Below are 14,715 nucleotides of genomic sequence, written 5' to 3'. Positions count from 1 at the left end.
GTACTATGGCTGATCACAAAGCATGTGGCACAACACTGAGACATTGTTGAAAATCCCCTCCGAGAAGAACTTTCCCACCATTCAAATTCATAATTTCTCTCAGTAATCTGTCTATGGCATTTATAGCATGACTGTATGCCATGGTGCATTCATCAATAATGAGAAGTTGGGACTTTTTAATGGTTTTAGCTACTTCACTCTTTATATTGAGTCTAGAAATTAAAGTTGCATTTAATGGCATTGATAATTATATTGGGAATGAAAGGTTCTTCCACCTAGAAGTAAATTTGCAGCAATTCCTGTAGACACTGTGGGTAAAACAGTACACCACGACCTCTAATATAATGTATTAAAACTTAACAAAGATATGTTTTTCCACTGCCACCTGGACCATCCAAGAAAAAGCATCTGGGGTGTACAGTTTGATCTTTGATGGCTGAAGTTATAGTCTGAACAGCTGCCAGCTGTTCATTATTCAGAGAATTTATCAAAACCCTCTGCACTGTTGTCATAGGATTCACCACATGTAGTTGTATTCATTAATAAAGGATAGTCTGGAAGTTTGAAATGCGAAAATTTCATTCCATGCAATGTGAATACTTCTTGAATTTCATTAAGGGCATGTATTTTACAGTTCACACAGGCACCTTCTCTTCAGTGTAATTTCCAACAAAAGTTTCAATAAAATGAGGTTTATTCTCATCCTATAATTTGTCTGCATCAGAAGGACATCCAAACATGCATATATATGCAAAAAGTTGCCGTAGTTGTTTGGGCATATTAAGGATGATTGCATCATCAATCGTATCTTTCCAGATAGTGTCGTTGATTAATAATTCTCAATGTTTAGCAACTTCATGAAATGTATCATAAACTATACCTCCTACAGTTTGCAGGTCAGCAAAACTTATCACACTTTTTATATGCAGAAGCAAAAGTCTAAGGTAATACCATTCTGGTTCTCTAAAGCTAACAGTCTACCTAATACTTTATCCCTGCCCTTTTGGCGTTTTCTCCATGAAGAATTATTAAACACACTAGGGGCCCGGTGCACAAAATTTGTGCTTGGGGTGGGGGTGGGTCACTCAGCCCGACCTGCACCTTCTCCAATTTGGGAGCCCTCAGGGAAGCCCTCTCCAATCTGGGAGTTTCTATCTATCTTTGCAATCATATGAGCAAATTGTCTGGGACCCCAACACAGTTTGGTTTGGTGCTCACAGAATAATAGAAGTATTTTTTTTCTTTGCTCCATTGGTGGAAATTTCCTAGAAGTTGCAGGATAACTTCCTTTTAATTTTTCCTCAACACTGACTTTACTTATGTCTCTCACCTTTGTTTTCCCTCCATCTCCCACTCGCAACAGTAACTTGGTCTAGGCTCACTTTGCTCTAGTGTCTAGGAGATCAAGCAACACATCTGCCACCAGAACTATGATTCCCAGCATTCCTGGTGCTCCCCACACTCTGGGCTTCCACTTCTGGTCCAGGGACTGCCACCAGAACTACAATTCTCAGAATTCCTGGTGCTCCCCATGCTCTTGGTTTCCGCTTCCAGTCCAGGGGCTGCAGAAACCAAAAGGACTGGGAACTTCAGCCACCCCCAGGCTGGGTTGACAGGACCAGACCCTCCAGTGGCATCTCTGGGACCCCAGCCTCTTGGAGCCAGCACACGTGCCTGCTGGCCACAGGCTTGGAGCGGGCAGGGTCCCGTGGACACCCACTTTGTCATCCCAGCTACATGGCAGGCATACCCTGGACCCTGCCACTTGGCGCCTGCCATCTTTGTTGGGTTAATTTGCATACTCACTCCTGATTGGCTGTGGGCATTTGTGGAGGGATGGTCAATTTACATATTTGTCTATTATTAGTATCCTATATAATAAAAGGTTACTATGCAAATCAACTGAACAGTGGAATGACCAGTCACTATGATGTGCCCTGACCACCAGGGGGTAGACGCTCAATGGAGGAGCTGCCCCCTGGTGGTCAGTGTGCTCAGCCAGAAGCCAGGCTCACAGCTGATGAGCACAGTGGTGGTGGTGGGAGCCTCTCCTGCCTCCACAGCAGCGCTAAGGATGTCTGACTAATGGCTTTCAGACATCCCCTGAGGGCTCCCAGACTGCAGGTTGAGCTGAGAGACCCCCCTTCCCCCGAGTGCATGAATTTCGTGCACTGGGCCTCTAGTAGATAATGTTGTGGAATCTACCAATAATAATAATTATGTGCATTGGAATCTTCTCTATTTAGTGAGAACCAAGCCATCAAAGTCGAGTTATGCCTTTTAGCCATATCTATAACTTCAGCAAAATCATCGGTATGAAAATACAAATTATGATCATTTGGCAAATGAATAGCTAATCTTGTGATTGCATGAGATTGGTCATGCATTTGCATTACAAAAAGTCTCCAAACAGCCTCAGGAGTGCTTACATACCTGGAGTCAATAAATTCCTGTACTTTGTCATGATTGATAATATTTTTTTCAGAAATGTGAATATTTGCACAATCATGTCCTTTATAGATGTATTTAAATAAATATTTGACACTTTTAATAGATGTTCAGACTTCAACGTTTATATGAAAGTTATATTTAAGGCACAATATGGGTTATAAGGAACAATCCAAGTGTTATGGACAACTTTATTTCCAATAGACGTGATGCTACCAGATCTTCATTTGTTTTTGGGATATCCATCAATATTTCCAATGGTCACATTTTTAAATTCTTTCAGATATCCCTTTAAACATTTTCTATTTTTCACACATGGACTATTTGGATTTTGTATTACACATTGTCCATGTACCATATTTGATTTTACAATTTGAAAAAGTCGAGGACATTGGTCTTCATCCAGAATTTCTTAATCATACAGTCAATGTCATCTTCTGTTTGTAATTTGGATTCACGATCTAATATCAATAATATGTAAGTGTGAGGCAGTCACATTTCTGAAATTCGATGACATGAATTTTAGCTATTAGTTTGCCAAATAAATTAATTTTACATATATCATTTAAAAGAGCATTCAGCTTAAAGAGCATGGCTACTAAGTCAGGTTTGTTTTCAACATTTTGCCAGCATTTTAAATTGTTTATATCTGCCCATTTGGGGTTGCATATCATGGTTATGAATAAATCGGGCTTGCCATACTTCGTTACAATTGCCATAGCATCCTGATATCGCTGCTGCATATTTCTGGGACTGTCCTTAAAAGATGATGGAAGTATTATCATTTTACCAATAGGCACATTGTCATTTTCAGATCTAGATTTGAGATAATCCATCAAACTACTATATTTTTCAACTCTCAACTTAGATTGATTTGCTTTAATGAAATTTATTCGATTGTCTTCCATTTTTAAATATGAATCAACAATATACTGTTGATTTAATTTTCCTGCATTTAAAATAGGATTGAACATGTCCTGGACAGAGAGATGAAATCCAAAACAGTGCATTTTTGTGACTTACATTTAATCTAGTATAATTGTCAATTACACTCTCATCTCTGAGTCTTAATGCAATATCCATTCCCCTGCCTTTTTCACCATGTGGAAAAAGAATAGGATGCGTCATTGCATCTCATGCAGAACACAGGATACTGATTTGTTTCATTTTGGTGGTATTCAGATTATTGGGATCTGGTTTACAATGAATGAGCAAGTCCCTTTCGATAGGAGGTTCTCCATCTTTGTATCTGAATATGATGGCAACTTTGGTTACAAAGGGATAATTATATCTACCTGGATCACTGTTATGATCATATTTAATTGCTATTGTTACTTCCATGGGAGCAATACCTTTCATTGCTGCTTCAGATTGGGCTTCCTTTTCTACCTCATGTAGCATCTTGTATGATTTTGTTAGTTTATTTATTTCATTCATGAGGTTGTTGATGTTGATCATGAGTCTTTTTGAGCAACTTTGGTTTCTGACATTGCTAATCTTTTATTCATTGCTTCAGCTGTATCTAAAATATAGAGTTGAGCAAACTTCTGAGAAACACCATCTGAAAGATGTAAAGTTCCAGTAACGGTGATAAACTTGTCTGAGTATTCTAAAACAGTATGGCCCATATCCTGATGGTGATGCAATATTTGCACCCATTGAAGCAAAAGCAAAAGAACTATTTATTGAACAAATATTCTCCATGAAATTTTTACTGATAGAATCTTCATTTATCATTAATTTTTTTTAATATGCCGGGAATTCTGGAAAATGTATATCATTTGGACAAACTTTATCTTTGCTACAACATCGAGTAAATTTTCTATCAGATGATTTTCCATTGGGGAAATTTAGTGATAGACAAAATTTACATGTAATAGTCATTCCACCACAACTATGTTCAATAATTGCATCCTCATTTACTTCATTTTTGCTGTGAAGTCACTTCCTACCAGTATTGGTAGTACTTGTCGATGACTGTTCTTCAGATACATTCTGTCAATGATGCTGCTTTCTTTAGGCTGCAGAGGTATGTTGTGCCAATAATTGGTCTTCGGATACATTTTGTCAACGATGCCAGCTTCTTTCAGCTTCAGAGGTACATTGTGCCAATAGTTGGTCTTCAGGTATATTCCCTTCTCCCTTCTGTCTGGGTCTGGGATGCGGATGAAACAGATTGGGGGCTGACAGGACCCCAGCAGCAACCTAACCTACCAGTCAGAGCATCTACTCCCTGGTGGTCAGTGCATGTTATAGCTACCAGCCAGTTGTCAGGTCGCTTAGGCTTTTATATATGTAGACTAGAGGCCTGGTGCACAAAAATTTGTGCACTCAGGGGGGCGTCCCTCAGCCCGGCCTGTGCCCATTCACAGTCTAGGACCCCTTGGGGATGTCCACCTGTCAACTTAGGCCCACTCCCCAGGGGATCAGGCCTAAGCTTGCAGTCAGACATCCTTCTGGCAGCCAGGGAGCCCTTGAGGGATGCCTAACTAAAGGCTTAGGCCCCCAAGGGATCTGGTCTAAACCGTTAGTTGGGCATTCTTAGTGCTGCCACGGAGGTGGGAGAGGCTCCTGCCACCACCACTGCGCTGGCCAGCCATGAGCCAGCTTCTGGCTGAGTGGCACTCTCCATATGGAAGTGCACTGACCACCAGGGGGCAGCTCCTGCATTGAGCATCTGCCCCCTTGTGGCCAGTGCACATCATAGCAACCGGTTATTCTGCCGTTCAGTCAATGTGCATATTAGCTTTTTATTGTTATTATATAGGATGTCCCTATTTCCCCCCTTTTGCCCCCTCTACCAAGCTCTTGCCCCCCACTTCTCTCTGGCCATCACCATACTGTTGTCTGTGTCCATGGGTTGTGCATATATTTTCTTTGGCTAATCCTTCTTTAAATTCACTTCTTTAAATTTTTATTTTCAGATAAGTGCTTATAACTGCACTATTATATATTTTCTATTATATCATTTAGAATTAAGATATTTTTAATTGAACCCTTGTAAATTTTAGCACAGTTTAATAAATTATGCTAGAAGCAATTAGGAGATTTTTCATGTAATGCAAATACATTTCAATTAGTATTTTATTAATTTTTAATTTTTTAATATTTTAATTTGAAATAATCTCATACATGTAAAAAAACTATAAAATACTACAGCATATTATATGTACCCTTCACCCAATTTCTTAGGTGTTAATAATTTAAACATAACCATTATACAACTAACAAAATTTGGAACATATTTTTCTTATAATCTCTTTAATGTTACTTAATCCATTTACTTTGTTTTTATTAATCTTCACCCAAGGATATTTTTCCATTGAATTTTAGAGAGAGTGAAGGGAAAGGGAGAGACACATTCATTGGTTGCCTCCTGAACATGCTTTGATAGGGACTGGGGATCAAGCCAGCAACTGAGGTACATGCCCTTGACTGGAATCGAACCTGGGACCCTTCAGTCCACGGGCTAATGCTTTATGCACTGAGCAAAACAGGTTGCAGCTTAATTCATTTACTTTTAATATATATGTGTCTTTATATTTAAAGTGGGTTTTGTTTTTGATTCACCCTCATAATCTGTCTTGGCTTCTGGGGCTTCTGGGTCCAGCCTGCCTTGCTGCCCAGGACCCGATCAGGTCCCGGGTGGCAAGGCTGGGCTGGCTTCTGGGGCTTCTGGGCAAGGCGGGGCTGGGCCTGCCCTGGATGGCGGCACGCTGGTAGCTCGTGCTGTCCCACCCTGCCTGCAGTATGCAAATTAGCCGCCATCTTTGTTGGCGGTTAATTTGCATATAGTGCTGATTAGCCAATGGGAGGTGTAGTGAAGGTACTGTCAATTACCATGTTTGTCTATTATTAGATAGGATACTTATAGTCAAATACAGACTATAGAGTGAAAAATGTGTTTATTTTTCCTAATATTTTTCTTTGTCTTTTTTTAAATATATTTTTTTTATTGATTTCAGAGAGTAAGGAAAGAGACAGAAACATCAATGATAAGAAGAGAATCATTGATTGGTTGCCTCCTACATGCCCCAGAGTGGATTGAGCCCACAACATGGGCATGTAACCTCACCAGGAATTGAACTGTGACTTCCTGGTTCAAGGTCAATGCTCAACCACTGAGCCATACTGGCCAGCCTCTTTGTCTTTCTTTTAATAACAATTCTGTCCACTTATATCTGCAGTTCTTTTAGATTATGGTGATATAAACTGCTAAGTGGTATTATCTGTGACATTGAAACTGTTTTCTGTTTGACATTAATTTCATGTCTCCTATTTTTCATGGAAATTGACATTCCATTTTCTGCCTTGGGTTGGTCCATTTCCAATTTTATCTGCCATCATTTTTTTTTAAAAGATCATTAATGAACCCAGATGAAAAGTTTCAATAAACAGCCAGATAAGAAGTGATTTCTATCAGATTTTTAATTTAATTTTTTTTTTTATTTTAGAGAGAGAGGAAGGGAGAGAGAGAGAGACATTGATTGGCCACCTGCTACATGAAGTCTGACCAGGAATTGAACCCATGACCTTTTGGTGAATGGGTTGATGCTCCAACCAACTGAGCCACACCAGCCAGGGTCACATTTTATATTTTGAAGATATGTATTTAATATTATATTTCATTACTGTAGGAGAAAAATAATCTTGCCAAGTGCCAGTGATGCGTGATAGGGGAAATCCTGGTAAACATTTGCCTCTTTGCAGTTTTCTACATTACTGAAAAGTACCACAAAGGCAAGAGTCTACCCTCTTAGAGAGACAGAAAACAGCACTCAGTGGGCAGCAATGCCATTTTTGGAATCACTATAGGTGTCATAACTTATTGCCTTTCACACAAGCCAGCGCAAAGAGAAGTAGTTTCCCATTAGGCTTACCAGGGGAGGTCACTGTCATAGCAGATTTGCAGAGGTAACTCAAGGCTTTCCTGGCCTTTAAGAATGGCTCCACATAAACTACCCTGCAGATGTCAACATTCTCTACTTTAAATGCATCCAGAGGACAGACAGATCCACATTTTCTCAGGACAGTCAGAAAAGATGAATTCATGATTTGTCTTTATTGCCTATGGATAAAAACCAAGATAGATTTAACACTAAGGTACCATAAGATTTTCATGGAGAGAAGTGACTTATTCCATTAAAAGCTAAGTTTTTCTGTCCTCCAATCAATAGCCTGGATTAAAGATGTTGGAATATAGGCTACTCACAGCTGGAACAATAAGTAGATAAATTCAAATACACTATTATAGTAGAGCCACAACTCGAATTTCATACACTTGATTTGGCTTGATTGGGTATAGGAAACCAGAAAATGCAGTAGTTATATAGATACATAGCCATTTCCTTCTGTGTCATTAAAATCGTATTGGTTCCTGGGATCTCTTCCTTTTGACTTTTAAATTGAACTATTAGTCATATATTATTTTTAACCCATTTCTTATAATAAAAAAAGGTAATGCTGGGGTGGATCTGGCGAAAATTTATTAGAAATTGGGCCTACTGGTTGATGCTATATAAAAGGTTGGTTTACTTTTCCCCTCCCCTGTACAATGTTGTTCACTCAGAACGCAGACTATTTCCAAGGCCTTTCCAAAAGTGAGACAAGGGCAGTACCTAGATTAATACATTAAAATACTTGGGGTTCTTGATTAGCCACTAATTCCCCCTGGGCTGCCTGTAATTGTCCCCATTTTATCTCAGAACAGTCCAATTCAAAGCACTCAGTCATCTGGGCATCTCCTTAAACTGCTTTGGCTTCTGTCTTCTTGGTGTCCATCAGCTTGCTGTCTCACTAGAAGTGGCATGAAGGGAATTTGGTACAAGCTATAATTGAGTGGACAACAAATCTGGCAGATCTTGATAAGGTGGCTAATGAAAATAAAACTATCAAAAGTTCATTTTCTACTTTTAAGATAAAGAATAGAGCCCAAAGCATAGTCAATATTAATATTTTCATTAACTGAATGAATTAATGAATGCATGATTATTGTACAATTGATACTCTTTTATTCTTAAATGTTAGGGTTTTTTTCGGTGGAATAGTTGCTTAACTGTTTTGGCTGCCAGTTAGAGATGACACTGAATGAGAGAGACCGACTCTGATTGCATATTATCCTATATAATAAAAGGCTAATATGCAAATAGACCAAACAGTGGAACAACTGAACAACCAAACAACTGGTCGTTATGATGTGCGCTGACCGCCAGGGAGCGCATGTGGAACATGGTGGGCGTTGGCAGCAAGTGGCAGAGTGTGGAACATGGTGGGCGTCAGCTGTGGCGGGTTGGTGGAGCAGGTGAGCTAGGGTACCAGGCCAAGGTGGGGCACTGGTTGCTGTCATTGGGGTGAACCTCTGGTGGTTACTGAAAATTCTTTGCTCCTGCATGCTGTGGTCCCGCCCAGCATTCACACCCACTGCGGGCACTGGAGCCATCGCTCACACCCACTGCCAGTGTCCGACGCCTGCCCTGATCACTCAGTGCCATCAGTGGGTGCGGGTAGTGGCTGCCAACCCTGATCACCCCTTGGGGCTTCTCTACCTCCTCCTGCTTCTGAGGGGAGATTAGGGCCAGCAGCCACCTCTCTCACCCACTGCTGGCACTGGAACCATCACTCGCACTCACTGCTGGTACAGGCCCCAGCCCTGCTTGCACCTGCAGCTGGTGCCCAGCGCCAGTCCCAATTGCTGGGTGCCGTCAGTGGGTGCAAGTGGTGGCTGCTGGTCCCCATCACCCTTTGGGGCTTCTCCACCTCCCCTTGCTCCTGAGGAGTGATTGGGGCAGCAGCCACTGCTTGCACCCACTGCTGGCACCGGCCCTGCTCGCACCCACTGCTGGCACCAGACCCAATCACTCTGTGCAGTCAGGTGGTGCAAGTGGGGCCGTCACCATCAGTGAGTGTGAAAGGCGGTGGTGGGAGCAGGGCTGCCAGCAGATGGGACTGGGGTGGGGGGACAGGGCCATGGTGGGAGGGGCTGGGCAGGGGCATGGAGGATGGGCTGAGACCTGCCCCTGTGCCCACTGCAGCCTCATGGCCCACATTTCCTTTCAAGGTGCACGGATTCATGCACAGGGCCCCTAATTTAAGTAATAAAATATGTTCTAAGTAGTTCTCTGCAAAGTGTAAGTTGATGCTTTTGCAGAATTTGGATGTGGGAAAATATAAAATAATACTGGCTTACCTGATTTCTTTAGTTTAACCGCTTTTAATATTTTAAAAGAGAAGTAGATGGGGTGTCATGGCTAAGAAATCATTAAGACACCTAAAATATTTTCACTGGAGAAAGTTCTGGTGAGGTTGAACATGTGGCTTCTGTTTTCTTACACCTTTTCTCTAGTACAGAGCTCTATGTTTTTGACTTCTGATTAACAGAGACTGGAAATAGAGAAACATTTCCCCCTCAGTCTGACACTGCCTAACTCTGAGCCTCGCTTTCTATCACTCTTTTTTTTCTCTCTTCATACCAGTCACCCTAACTTCCTCATGTACTCACCAGGCCTTCTTTCTTCCCATCTTGCCAAATGCATCATGTCCTAAGGAACCTGTCCTGCCCCTCAGACTGACTCAGACCTGTCATCACAGCCATCCCAGCACAGTGTGTGTCCACTGCAAAGCATTCTATGATGTCCTTTTACATCTTTGTATCTGTATATTGGGCAATTTGTTTCCCCTACTAGGCTGCATTTTTTATGTGAAAAGGGCAGGTTCTATTTTTCTACTCATTATTTTCCAGCTGCTCCAGCACAGTACCTGGCTCATTGCAGGCACTTATTAAATATTCATTGATTGAATAAAATGAATTAAGTAACATTTGAAAGAGTGATGTGGTGATTTCCACCTCACCTCAGCAGGTCTGAAAAAGCCATGCAAGCTTTAATAATAAATTGCTTGTGCAACAAGATTAGTTAGACATCTCCATTTCTTCATATGCATCCATAGAAATGTTATAGAGAAGGGAAAGAAGGGAAGAGAGGAGAGAGGAGGGGAGGGGAAGGGTGGGGAGGGGAAAGGAGGGAGGAGAGGGGAGGGAGAGAAGCAACTTTGAGGGAGAGTTGACTAAAAGAACACAGACCCATTATAAGTGTCCTCCTTTCCTCCTCACTCTACTATGATTTCAGTTAATAAAAATGTCAGGTCAAGAACATAAATTACTAGTTATGAAATGATTAAATAAATAGAAGACACCATTTTAAATAATAAACAACCAGCATGAGACCATCAGAAAACACCATACAAAAATAAAAAATTATTTTAGCAACTACAAAAATACACCTGAGTATGAAGCATTCTGAACAGGCAGGCCTGTTCCATATGCCCAGTGTTTTCTTTACTTACGTATATAGACACTCACCTGGTAGAATTTTAGAACTAAAATACGTCATATTCCTCTGACCTGCCCAAAATTTCTGTCTCCCTAATTCTTTGGACATCTTCGTTGAAATGTAAATGTGTTGTCTGTTAGGGTAAGACTCTTAGCTATTACTAGTAAGTTAGGGCTCAGGGGGAGAAAGAAGGGTCTGGAGCATGATATAGGCCACAAGTCTACCAACTTAGGCTACAAGTCTATTTTTACACATGTTAAGTTGCCCTAGAATATTGTCCCCTTCTCTTCTCACCCATTAATATCCAGTTCTCCACACTTGTCTAGTAGCTTCTAAAGGTTTTTGTTGTTGTTTTTCTGATGAAAGCTTCTGTTTTTTTTTCTGCAGCATTTTAACCTGTGGACCATGCCATCCTTATCCTTTTTAACATTCTTTTTTTTTCTTGGATTCTATGGCACCAGTTTCTATTAAATGTTTTATTATTTCCCTGCCATTTTGCCTTTCCTTTCACTGCCTCCCCCTCTATCTGTGTTGGAAATAGTTCATTTATGCATTCAATTCAGTTTTATGTTGGTTTTCTACTATTCTAGATTTGTATGTTGTCCTGAGTGATTTTATCTCTGGTTTCCCTCCTCTCAACTGAATTTACAAATATATTTATGTCTACACCAACATTTACTAATTTTCTTTTGCATCCTGAATAAAAGGATATTCTTCCATTTGTTTCAGATTGATCCTTTCACATTCCTTCATCCCCCTTCAAATCACTCCCTCTGATACTACTGATTATTTCCTCTTACTTCTATAACTTTATCTCTTGGCTCCTTTCCTTCATCTTCTCTCTCTCTCTCTCTCTCTCTCTCTCTCTCTCTCTCTCTCTCTCTCTCTCTTTCTCTCTCCTCTCACACACACATACAAACACAGACAGGTATAGTATGTAATATATATATTGCAACTTCCCATTTATTCTATCATTACAATGAGACACCCATGCTCATTATTTTGCTCAAATTGCTCTGAGATCAACAGCGATACCCCAAACAATAAATCCAGTGGATAATTTTCACTCTTTATTACACTTTATGTCTAAGTAAAATTTGGTTCTGTTGGCCACTTCTTCCTGATGTTGGTTTTCTCTACTCTCAATTACCTGTCATATATGCCCAGGTCACTGGAGAACTGAGTAACAGTAGTTCTCAAATGGTTGATGGTTGCTTTACCTCTCTTCCTTTGCCTTCTTCCTAACCTAGATAGCCCATCTTTTTTCCTGGACAATTTCTAACTAGGTGTCTGAAATCTTTATTCTTCAAAGGCAACTTATGCATTACCTGTGTTTTACAACAGAAAAGTGAATTTTCTGAGGACAGGCATCATATGCTTTAAATCTTACACCAGATGTTTAGCCCATTGCTACAGTGCCTGATGCAGGAGGATCTCAATATATATTTGGTGGGTGAATGTAGATGAAGATGGGAACTCCCTATACTTATTATTCATGTTTTCTTTTGGGCTTGGGCACAAGTGGCTGTGTTCCTCAAAAGCATGGTATCTAGAGTCAGGGTCTGGAAAATATATAAAGGAAGGAAATTTCTGAACAGATTGAAGATGTCTGAAGAAAATTGACTACTCCATTAACTAAGTATGGATTAAAACTAGAAATTATCTCTTTCTTGGGATATTCAAGACATCCTGGGATCCTCTGCTTTTGTTTCCAGGATAGATATGAATAATGGCATGCTGGTAAATTGTTAACAGCCAGCTCTTTGAAGTACAGGAGAGCCTTGATATGTAGTCCTTATGCATAGTAGAGTACTCCCCACTTATCCAAGGGATTGTTTCCCCTGATTTGTTACCCATGTCCAACCATAGTCCAAATAGATTTAATAAAATAATACAGAAATAAACAATTCATAAGTTTTACATTGAATCTATTTGGAGCTGCATGATGAAATATCGTGTCTTTCCTATGTCTCACCTGAGACATGAATCACCCCTTTGTCTAGCATGTCACACTGTACAGGCTACTGCCCATTAACCATTGCAGTTATCAGTTGGACTGTCTTGGTGTCACAGTGCTTGTGTTCAAGTGACCCTTATTTTACTTAATGGCCCCAAAGCATAAGAATAGTGATGCTGCTTGCCCTAACCGGTTTGACTCAGTGGATAGAGCGTCGGCCTGTGGACTTAAGGGTCCCAGGTTCGATTCTGGCCAAGGGCATGTACCTTGGTTGCGGGCACATCCCCAGTAGGGAGTGTGCAGGAGGCAGCCGATCGATGTTTCTAACTCTCTATCCCTCTCCCTTCCTCTCTGTAAAAAATCAATAAAATATATTTTAAAAAAGAAAAGAAAATAATAGTGATGCTGCCCTAACCGGTTTGGCTCAGCAGATAGAGCATCGGCCTGCAGACCAAAGCGTCCCAGGTTTTATTCTGGTCAAGGGCACATGCTTGGGTTGTGGGCTCGATCCCCAGTAGGGGGCGTGCAAGAGGCAGCCAATCCATGATTCTCTCTCATCATCGATGTTTCTATCTCTCCCTCTCCCTTCCTATCTGAAATCAATAAAAAAATATATTTAAAAAAAAGAATAGTGATGCTGAAAATTCAGATATGCCAAAAAGAAATCACAAACTCCCTCTATTTTATTATCAGCTATTATTGTAATTCTCTTACTGTGCTTAATTTATAAATTATACTTTATCACAGGTATCTACCTATAGGAAAAATATAGTATATAGTATTTGGTACTAAGCAGTTTCAGGAATCTACTGGGGGTCTTGAAATGTACCTCATGGATAAGGGGCCACTACTGTATAAATATCTTATCATGACTTATTTAAGCTAATGATGTGATTTCAACTAGCTTCCTAAGTTTCAGAAAATGAAAATTGGCTCTTGTGAGCTGGTACAAGCTGGCCCCAGCACACTACTAAGCATATAAAATATATACATAAATATCAATATACTTACTTTTTAGTTCATAATATTTTTCTGATTTATCTGGAAGACAGTGTTATTATTTATGTAGAATAAATTAGGAAATTAAAAGTCAGAGAGTTTAATGACTTATAATATCAGAAAGGATGAATTTGGCAGCCAATAATAAAAATCCCTTACTTAAGTTGACTTAAAAATAAGGAATTTAATATCATCCATAATGGATAAACCAAGAGGAAAAATAGGTTTTCCAGATGTTTATATGGCTCAGATGTGTTTAAGAATCCTGCTTTGTTCCTCTCTCTCCTCTGACTTTCTTGGTGTTGGTAAGACTTTCCACCTGCTTTTCTAGGCTGGTTTAGGCAACCCAGCTAACTTTGACAATGCCCAGTACACAGATGAAGACTATCTCCTCCTGTCCCATGATTTAGGGTCAAAGGACCTTTCCCAGGAACTACCCCTATAAATTGACCTTATTTCTCATTGACCACAACTGAGTCACCTTACAAGATCAGAACACTTAAGGGAAAGAGGATAAAATATGTTGGCTGGGAATGGATCACTCTCCTTTGAGATCCCTTGGAGAAAGATGTATATCCAAACCCATTTGGTATTCTGTGAGAGAAGAATCATGGTGGGTGGATAAGAAGCTTACAGTGTCCATACACTGGCCAAAGTCATAATCTAGTTGGTGGCAAAGTGTGGGACCTAACTTCATAATCAAGCACCACCTTCCTAAAGATGATATCCAGCTTCTTTAAAAAGATATAAAAATTATTATATCTCTCATTGAACTCTATAGCATTATAAAATGTTGTTATCTTTGTTTATAAATATTTTAAGTTATATAAATTGCTTACTACATTTCAGGTTCTAAGTGTAGGCACGTGCATGTGTGTCTGTATTATATGAACATATTTATATATAGACTCTGTGTAACTGGGTAGAAAACCTCTTACACTACCAATCTGTGCTCTCAAAGTGCCTTTATGTGAAAAAGAGTAA

At 40.0% G+C, this 14,715-nt stretch overlaps 1 pseudogene; it reads left to right on the top strand.

The window, feature by feature from the left end:
- The first annotated feature begins 4,421 nt into the window (after nt 1-4,421).
- LOC102434989 overlaps nt 4,422-14,715 on the top strand; it is a 43,523-nt pseudogene continuing 33,229 nt past the window's right edge.

The sequence above is a fragment of the Myotis lucifugus genome, unplaced genomic scaffold, assembly GCF_000147115.1.
Source record: "Myotis lucifugus unplaced genomic scaffold, Myoluc2.0 scaffold_21, whole genome shotgun sequence".
Taxonomy (NCBI): Eukaryota; Metazoa; Chordata; class Mammalia; order Chiroptera; family Vespertilionidae; genus Myotis; species Myotis lucifugus.
Note: the sequence above shows the minus strand (reverse complement) of the source record. Positions and strands in the feature narration are given on the sequence as shown.